The 10,329-nt window shown below is 41.4% G+C and overlaps 1 long non-coding RNA gene across 1 annotated transcript in view; it reads left to right on the forward strand.

Moving 5' to 3' along the window:
• The first annotated feature begins 1,245 nt into the window (after positions 1 to 1,245).
• LOC107601034 (uncharacterized) overlaps positions 1,246 to 10,329 on the forward strand; it is a 47,283-nt gene continuing 38,199 nt past the window's right edge. Inside the window, exon 1 of the long non-coding RNA XR_001610875.1 lies at positions 1,246 to 1,379. This is a non-coding gene — a long non-coding RNA (uncharacterized lncRNA). The remainder of the gene's footprint in view (positions 1,380 to 10,329) is intronic.

Genomic DNA, 10,329 nt, shown 5'->3' on the forward strand with positions numbered 1-10,329 from the left:
ATTTTAATAGAAAAATAGTAGGCCTCATAATAATTTATATATAAAATACAAGAAGTACAGTGTCCTTAGTGCTGTATTCAATAAGAAAGCTAGTCCACTCCCAACATCTCTCGCACACACATACTGTAATCTCTAGATCAAAACATTCCAATAAAACATATTTTCTGTGTGACTAACACACACAGATCCGCGCTGCAGAGCTCACAGGCACATGTGATAATAGGGCTTCCAGGAAGCATGTGCGTTCGCAGCCAGCGCTATGTGTGAGGTTTGCGCTCAGGTGCTGTAGTACAAGGCTGAGGCTGTTATCTCTCTCCTCTCAGATGAGCCTCTATTGAATGTTTCAGAGCTGCTATTACAGCTCTGACTTATGATTCTAATTACCCAGATTATATAATTAGCTAGTCAATGTCTGCATCCTGCAGGGGTGAAGTGCGCATGCAGGTGTTTATGAAAGTGTGTGGGGTTGCGTGTGCTTCAGGAGAAATGATCATCTTTTGGTAAAGGCCCATGACAGACAGGCTGAACTGCTGCTTGTGAGGTGGTTGAGGGGTAATTGTGTGGTTTCGATGCTGCAAACTAATTTTCATAGGAGAAAAACCACACTGCTAAAAAGAAGCGAATGTTTGAGCATCAGACAGAAACCCTGTAGCCCCCGGGACAGACAGGAGCTGTCAGCATGATTCTCCAGTGTCCTGTTTTGTTCATGTATCAAGCCATTTTTCTCTACGGTGAGGTTACAGGCTTTCGCACTGTAAATATGCAGTAGATTTAGGCATATTTAAATTTGGTCTTTTTCAAGATCATTTGTAAAATTATGAACAAATAATCTAGAGATCTCTACAGTGTTCCCTTATTTATATATATATATATATGTAAACTAAAATAAATAATGCATAAAAATTTGGTAATACTATGGTATTGTGATGTTAATATTATGAGTCATCAAATATAATTGTAAAAGTGGTTGAATTCCGTAGAATTCGGAATACCATACTAAATTTACTATTTCTGGCATGCAAATATGACAGAAAGATCAGACTGATAATACCAATCTGAATTCAGCCAATGATTATTTTCAAACAGGTTTCCCCCGAACACTGTCCCTGTCTGTCATTGGTCGCTCAAACAAGTAATCCCGCCCCCAAGCTCTCGCCATTGGCTGCGACAACTGTTAATTAAACAGTCCAGTATTTTGATTGGTCAAATAAGCTGTTATTTAGCACATTAGCGTACCGGAATTACACCGTTTTTAATCGCTTCACGTTTTGTGTTGTTTACTGCATGAACACTCGACACGCGTCGCTGTTTTGACCTCTGTCTGGAAATAATTCTTTGGCAGAGCGAAAGTGAACACAATAACCCCTCATATTTGAAACGTAAGTGAGATTTTGCTTAGTTACATACATTGTTTATAGTACCATATTGACTTACCATGGTATTCCAATGAACACAATATCAGTACAATAGCTGTCTTGTCTGAAACGTAAAGTGCTTGCATATACCTTTTAATTGTACAATAGTATTTCAAATTCTATGGTATTACTATTGTGCATGTCCAGCCATGCCATTATCATCACATTATGTCAACACAACATTGTGTTCTTTGGTGTATTTTTGGGTTAGCGTTGCTGCTGTCATTTATCATGGAATTACTTATTTAGATAACTGGCAAATAATGTAGTCTTAATTCCCCAGTAACAATATTTGTAATTTTCTTAGGTTTATTCAGTGTATAAAGGAAAGTGTGCATTTGCTGTAACCAATGTCTGTGTAAAACTTTAAGATTTGTTTGCCGTTCACTTAAATAGGCCTGTACTGACATATTATTTATTTATTTATTTTTACAAATATGTATACAAATAATAATATCATAAATGCTTGTTACATGCTGTTGAAATGTTTAAATGGTTCTAAATTAGATGTTTAAAGTAGTTCTATTGGAAGTGTATGCTGTGACATTGCTGTCACTGCTGGACGTGTAATGTTAACTACCAGATTTGTACTTTCCATTAATTCTAATTTACTGTATTGACTATTTTAATGCTGCATGCAGTTTTTCTCACCTGGTGTCATTTGCAGAATGAGATTGCGCTGTCAAACATGTGGCTGGTCTGTTTGTGTAGAAAGTATGAAGGTATTTTTGGTGCAAAACAACTGAACGTCTGTGACAACGGAATTAGTAGTTGTTGAGAATAGCCACACATTTGTATCAGTAAATTTGAAGTCACAGACAAAAGTTGCAAACTTTTAGATTAGATTAGATTTTAGACTTGTAGATTTTTTCTCTCTCTCCCACAAACACAACACAACAGTTACACCTTCTCGAATCCTTTATTGCAGGTGCACAAATCCTATTCTACGAATCACAAATCAAGAAACTCGTACGCTCACATGTTTTGCTACTATTGCTGCAAAGAATATGGTGCAAAACACATTCACACACCTGCATCAAAAATGTGAAGTCATAGACAAATTTTGTACAACTGCAGATCAGTATGTGAATTCTTGCAATGAGATCTGCACACTTGTAGAATGTTTATTCATAAAAAAAATTCTTGGATGCTTTTTCTAGCACAAACACAAGTGCATAACGACAACGGCGTGAATCTGCTGCTACGAGTCTCAAACGCTGTTTTTCAATTGCAAATGAAGTTTCAGGGGACAGTCATGGCCTAATGGATAGAGAGTCGGACTAGTAACCGAAGGTCACGGGTTTGAGTGCTGGTCCGGCAGGGATTGTAGGTAGGGGGGGGAGTGGATAACCAGCGCTCTCTTCCACCCTCAATACCACGACTGAGGTGAGAACCTTGAGCAAGGAACTGAACCCCCAATGCTCCCTGGGCATTGGCTGCCCAATGCTCCGGGTGTGTGTTCACGGTGTGTGTGTGTGCACTTGGATGGGTTAAATGCTGAGCACAAATTCCAGGTATGTGTCACCATACTTGGCCACACGTCATTTCTCTTTCACTTTAACTTTCGCGCACTCTCCCTTTTGCACCACATATCTGTGTAAAATATGTGCATCTGTACAGGCAAAGGCGGGCATTCTTCAAAGATCAAAGCATTTTGGCCAATCAGAAGAGCTAGTTTGGGTGCCTATCAGCAGTGAGGGGGGAAAAAAACGAGCTCCGCGAGCCCGGAGCAGACAGCGGCAACCAATAAAGGCAGTTTGTCTTTGTTTTTCTGAAATCATTCACCGTTTAGGGATGTAACGATTAACTGCGAGCCAGTTGAAAATCGATTAAAATATGTGACGATTCAAATCGGTTGAGATGCCAAACAAATCGCGATTAATTTAGGTGTAGGAGTTTATATGAATGCATGTCTGAGGGGAAGTTACTGTCTTTAGAAAAGTTTAGATGGTATTTTTTCTTTTCAACGCATATTAAAGTTCATAAGTGCAGCGCTGCTTTGTTTACAGCAGAAACCAGGAAACGCTTTAAGCGCCACCTGCTGGCAGAGAGTGAATCTGCGTCTCGTTCAGCTCGTCTGCTGTTTCATGCAGATATTTTTATTTATAGTTTCACAAAACTGAAGTCAAACCAGTCTGTTTTTGCTTCAAATTTATAATTCGTTTTTGCTTCGAAATTATACAATCTAATTTAGATTAAAATCTGCTCATGTTCCATGTATGCAGCATCTTTGTTTGAATCATGATTAAAATGCAGTGGTTGCCTCTAATTTTAAATGGAAAGAGCACAGACAAAGCCTTATTTAGTTTATATGAAGAGATTTATTTGATTTGTGTTACTTATTTATTTGATTTGGGGCTTGTTTTAAAATTTCAATGTAGTTTTGTTATTTACATTTACATTATATTAAAATTTTGTCATTTAGCAGATGCTTTTATCCAAAGCGATTTACAAATGAGGACAATAGAAGCAATCAAAACCAACAAAAGAGCAATAATATGCAAGTGCTATATTATTATAGTGTTGTATTTCAATTTCACAAAGAAATGTGCAGCATTTTGTCCAAGCAATAATAAAAGGACACATTTAATTTATAATTTGTCTTAAATCTAATTTTGTTAAAAATTATAATAATCGTGAAATCAAAATCGTGAATCGAATCGTGAGTTGAGTTACACTGTACATTTGTTTATAGTTTAAATATTAAATGTGTTTAGCTCCAACCCTGATAAAACTCACCTACTTGTAGCCTTCTAGTAATCCTAATTAAGTTAGCTGGTAGAGGTGTGTTTGATCTGAGTTAAAGCTAAACTGCAGGACAGTGGCCCTCCAGTACCAAGTTTGCCCATCCCTGCTTCAACTCCCAAAGAGGCTTTATAAAAGATCAATTAACCCGTTAATTTGATTATCATGAGAGTGTCATATACAAGATGATTAAATATATTTGTTAATACATTTAAATTATTAACAAATGTATAACAGTCAGTGATTTCAGAAAAAAAGAAAATGTACCTTTATTGGTATTTGCTGCTGTCAGCTCTGGAAGATGCTCGCAAACGCTTTTATTTTTTTATTTTTCCTCCTGCTCGTTCAGGTGCCAACTGATAGGCACCTAAACTACACTAAAAAGAGATTGCTGTAGACTTTACAGTAGCTGGATTAGGGATGTAATGGTTTGAGGATAAATCATCATAAAATTCCCCATTGTTAGGATTACCGTTTCATCTTTTAATTATCATTAAAACCGTATTAGATTACCGCGATTTGAACAACTCGCGATAAATAAATACTGTCCAACTCGCGATAAATAAATACTGTCCAGCATAAAGCACAGTTTTAAGTAACTGTCTAAGTGCGCACAGCACGCAGAGCAGTTTTGTTTTGAGTGAAAACTGGGCGGAAAAGCTGGGAGGTATTAAAAGAGTGCTAAGGGAATTAAATAAATGAATATATGAATTAATTAATTATATGAATGTACCTCTGAAGGTACTGACTGTCTTCAGAAACGATTAGATGGCATTTTGTTTTCATCTTCGCTCCATGTAATACCTAAAGGAAGTGTTCTTAATCGCAATACTGCTTTGTCCACGGAGGTTACGGGAAACGGCTCTAATTCAGCTTTTCCATAAGCGCCACCTGCTGTCAGTGAGTGGATTTACAGAGACTTATATTTACATTCAGCCTGTGTGCAGTTTCTGTCTGGCCAAAAACGGACCGAATTTGCATGCCCTGCTGTCAGTTTTGACAGGTTGATGAAAAACAAGCTTATGTGGATTCTACACATTTAAACAATTCAGATAAGTTATCTAGAATTATTTATGGAGCATATAAAATACATATAATCATTTATTAATCAATTATCATTTTGACTTATATATTTTCTTTGGCTATTAAACTGTCATTTAAAATTCGAACACCATTGGTAATGTTATTGTTTTAGTGATTATGCAAACAAAAAGTTGTTTTATTTGTTGTTTGTTGATTTTTAAATATAAAACTTGAAGTGATTTATGTGTCGTTACTTTTTTAACGTATCCAGCACATTTGAACAATACCGTGATAATACTGATAACAGTGATAATTTTGGTCACTATAATCGTGATAAGAAATTTTCATACCGTTACATCCCTAAGCTGGATGTATTATTACTGTATTTTCATTTAAAGAACTATTACTGTATTGTCAGTATTAGTACTGTTCAGTTTATTTTATTTTTTTACCTGTATAAAACAATCCAATTACACTGTTGTATTACAAATTTATAAAATGTTAAATCTAGGTTCCAATGTAATAGAATATATACTGAAAAAGTTATGTACCTTGTGTTTTACATTTTGAGGTAAAAAAAAAGGATGACCTTTCTAAGGAGATGAAATCAGGAAGCCCAGGTGTCTGAGATAATGACCATTTGTCTTTATGCTCTTCCTGACCATCTGGCTTTTTAAGCCCAAAGCACAGCTGTACCTTTGTCTCTGTGATAATGCGAAAGTATGGCGATACTGTCAGACTGATTGGATCAGCACCTATGCATTGAATGACACTGTTATACTGATGAGATCAAGGCTGGGAAAATGCGTGTGTCGGGCTGATTCCTGTACTTCATTTGCATGCTATGGGTTAGATTGTCTCCACCTCTACGGAATGTATCCCGCCCCCTTAAAATGTATATAAACTACAATATATTACTGCTTTAGGTACAACACTGTATACCATATTTTTTTACAACCCCAACCCCATAAAAATCACAATAACTCATTAGCATTTGTCTTCATAATATTCTTTTTAATTGTTGAATAATTACAAATATTCATCTCTAGCATGCATTAGCTGAAAAAAGGGCATCAGCACAGTCCCCTGGGGACTTTGTATCTGTAGCATGGCAAAACAGGCTTTACAGAAATAAGAGAGAGAGTAAAAATTAGTTTGTGTTGTGTTAAATTTCAGTAATTTTGGCAAAGTTGACAAGCTCTCTGATGAGAAACACCATGAGGGGATTCAGGCTGATGCTTTTTCTTTGCACCCTCTTTCCAGTATTCCATCTGATCTGTGACTCTGAATGGCATTTTGTGCCACCAGGGTTGATTCTCGGAATGAATTCAAACAAGCGTTTACAGAATTTGCCCCAACTGCCAGACTTTGTGCTGTATGCACTTTGAGATTAATAAAAACACCATATAATATCTGAACGCACCTACAAGTAGGGCTGCAAAGGGGTGGAAAATTTCAGGTAAATTTCTGGAATATTTCAGAAATTTACTGGAAATTTCCAACCTTTTTGCAACCCTACCTACAAGGAAGGTGCATAATTAGTTGATAATTCATCACAAATCATTAAAGCTTTATTCCTTATAATGCATTCTTGTAGATCAAACAGTAGAGCAAAGTCAAGTCAAGTCACCATTATATAGCACATTCAATGCAGATTGTGTCAAAGCAGCTTTACAGTATTAAACAGGGAAATAGTGTGTCGAAATAGTGTGCCATTCTCCTCTGGCCAGACGAAGCCAGCAGTTTAATTCTAGGCTGCAACAAAGTCAGATTGTGCAGAGGACTCATTTGGTTCCCGTGGTCTTGTCCCGATGGCCGTCTAGGAGACAAGGTCTTCACTGGGATCTGTCTCTGAGGCTCATCTAGTTGTCCTGATCTTCGCTGACATTCAGGGCTGTCAAGGTCATCTCTAGGTCCTGATCCACCATCTGGGCTGCATACAGACTGGATCTGGGTGACTGCAGTGACCATCTGATCTGGATACAGACTGGATCTGGTGGCTACGGTGACCTCGGAATAAGAAAGAAACAGACTAATTTTAGCGTAGATGCCATTTTTCTAACGATGTAACAAGTGTTGTAACATTGTGTGTTATGGGAAGTGTTCCCGGATCCGGTTGACCTAATTAATGCAGCCTAACAATCCTTTAACAGATTTGAATTATAGAGATGTGTTAGTGTGTTATGTGTAAGCCAGGTTAAAGAGATGGGTCTTTAATCTAGATTTAAACTGACAGAGTGTGTTGGGTGTGTCACTATGCTGAAACAGATCCTTGCGCGAATTCGCTCAGGAGACTGGTTCTTTTCGCTGGATGCATACTTTCTGGCCCCCCGCACTTTTACGAAGCGCATGGACGCGGCTCTCTCCCCTCTGAGACGACTGGCTCGTTCTGGTCCAGTCAGAGGCAGAATTAATATCACACAGGACCCTCCTCCTCAGCCACCTGGAGTGCCTGGGACTCAGGGTCAATTTTGCCAAGAGCTCGTTGTTCCCCAGACAGCGAATATCGTTCCTGGCAACAATTTTCAACTCAACCCAAATGAGAGCTGTGGTCATGCCGGAAAGGGCTCTGACCATACGAAGGCTGGCGACCTCCTTCGAGATTGGTACCACTCGCCGTCTAAAAGCATTTCAAAGGATGCTGGGCCTCATGGCGGTGGCGTCGCCAGCGCTACAGTTGGGTCTGCTTCGTATGCACCCCCTTCAGCGCTGGTTAAAACCACAGGTTCCATCCCATGCATGGCATCACGGATGCCTGTAGATCAGGGTGAGTCAGGCCTGTGTAACAGCCCTGGCCCCCTGGAAGAACTCCTGCTGGATGGAACAGGGCGTGTCCATGGGGATGGTTTGCAGAAGGACAGTTGTCACAACAGACACCTCCAACTCAGGTTGGGGGGCGCTGTGCGAGGGCATACCGACTTTTGGCCACTGGTCGAAGGCGGGAAAAGGCTTCCATATCAACTGCCTGGAAATTCTAGCAGTATGTTGAGCCTGTCAGTTCTTCCTGCCAGTCCTAAAAGGACACCATGTGCTAATCTGATCAGACAACAGGTCCGTGGTGTCCTACATAAATCGCCGGGGAGGCCTCTCCTCAAAGTGTCTCTTCACTCTGGTAGAGCACCTCCTGGAATGAGCTCAACTCAACCTGCACTCGCTGAGAGCAGCGCATATACCGGGCAAATTGAACCAAGGAGCGGACATGCTATCAAGGAGCAATGTTCCCTCAGGGGAGTGGACGCTCAATCCGCAGGCGGTTCAGAGGATCTGGGAGATCTTCGGCGAGGCCGAGGTGGACCTCTTCGCCTCAGAAGACAACTCTCACTGCCCAATTTATTTCTCAAAGTCCAGGGACGCGTTACATTTGGACACGATTGGCCCAACCTCCTTCTTTATGCATTTCCCCCGATCGCCCTGATCCCACAGGTAATCAGGCGAGTAAGGGAACAAAAACACAAGGTTCTCCTCGTGGCCCCCCTTTGGATGAACCAGCTGTGGCTGTCGAAGCTAACTCAGCTATTGATAGCGGCCCCTTGGCCTGTTCTGCTGAGACAGGATCTCCTCTCTCAAGCGAACGGGTCAATATGGCATCCTCGGCCCGACCTATGGGCCCTGCACCTCTGGCCGCTCGACGGGAGCCTTCGAGCCTCCCAGAGCAAGTCTTGAACACAATTTCGGAGGCTAGAGCCCCGTCTACGAGACGCCTCTACACCTTAAAGTGGTCTTTTTTCTCCGCTTGGTGTCTAAACCGTGGCAAAGACCCTCATACTTCCGATTTGACAGAGGTACTGTCATTTCTGCAAGAGCTCCACTCCGTTCAGAGCACAGGTCATTACGCTCTCCGCGCTCTGATCCCACAGGTAATCAGGCGAGTAAGGGAACAAAAACACAAGGTTCTCCTCGTGGCCCCCCTTTGGATGAACCAGCTGTGGCTGTCGAAGCTAACTCAGCTATTGATAGCGGCCCCTTGGCCTGTTCTGCTGAGACAGGATCTCCTCTCTCAAGCGAACGGGTCAATATGGCATCCTCGGCCCGACCTATGGGCCCTGCACCTCTGGCCGCTCGACGGGAGCCTTCGAGCCTCCCAGAGCAAGTCTTGAACACAATTTCGGAGGCTAGAGCCCCGTCTACGAGACGCCTCTACACCTTAAAGTGGTCTTTTTTCTCCGCTTGGTGTCTAAACCGTGGCAAAGACCCTCATACTTCCGATTTGACAGAGGTACTGTCATTTCTGCAAGAGCTCCACTCCGTTCAGAGCACAGGTCATTACGCTCTCCGCGCTTCCTCCTTCTTCTTCTTCAGAGAGCTATCTCTGCTCTGCCCAGTCAGAGCTCTGAGAATCTATATTGAGCGTTCCGCTCCCTATCCGCTTGTTAAGTCTGACGTCACGTGTCACCGCTTCCGTGTCCAAACACTCTATCAGATACCATGAGAAAACAACAAAAGATGCTAATATACACTCACAATGTGATAATACTACCAAAAAAAATTATAATCCTAACCTTTAACTCCATACCAAAATCCCAAATAGCCAGACAATGAAAATATAAATATAAAAATTATTTGTGTTTGGGACGCTGTGAGCATGAAGACTGTAGTGTAGACCGTAAGTTTGAAAACGTTTGAAGCCGTCATAAATGGCTGCTGAGGTAGTATTCTCAAGTGAAGCGAGTTGAGGCTTGGACCCGGAAACAGCGCTTCTTACGTCACCACTTAACAACCGAATAGGCGGTCGGGACAACTCTTTGTCAGCTTCGGTAACTGCACCAAAGGGCTTCCGGTTACAAAGCAAAAACTCTCTAGATGGATAGTAGACTCCATCTCGCTAGTGTACTTTCCTTTGGGTCTTCATGCCCCATTGGAGTACGGGCCCACTCGACTAGAGGCATCGCCTCGTCTTGGGCATGGTCCAGTGGTGTGTCCATTGCGGATATTTGTGAGGTGGCGGGCTGGGCCTCGCCGTCCACATTCACAAGGTTTTATAACCTGGAAGTCCCGGCCTTGCAGGCCAGGGTCCTTTCCGCTTGAAGTGACATGCGCTACGTAAACAGATCTGGCAGAGAGCCCTTGGCCGTATTACGCTCAAGCTCTCTGGCATTAGTTCACCTGTTAGCTCTCGACCCCTGGGTGTCGAAGTTACAGGAGTACT

The sequence above is a fragment of the Sinocyclocheilus grahami genome, unplaced genomic scaffold, assembly GCF_001515645.1.
Source record: "Sinocyclocheilus grahami isolate Dianchi unplaced genomic scaffold, SAMN03320097.WGS_v1.1 scaffold297.1, whole genome shotgun sequence".
Taxonomy (NCBI): Eukaryota; Metazoa; Chordata; class Actinopteri; order Cypriniformes; family Cyprinidae; genus Sinocyclocheilus; species Sinocyclocheilus grahami.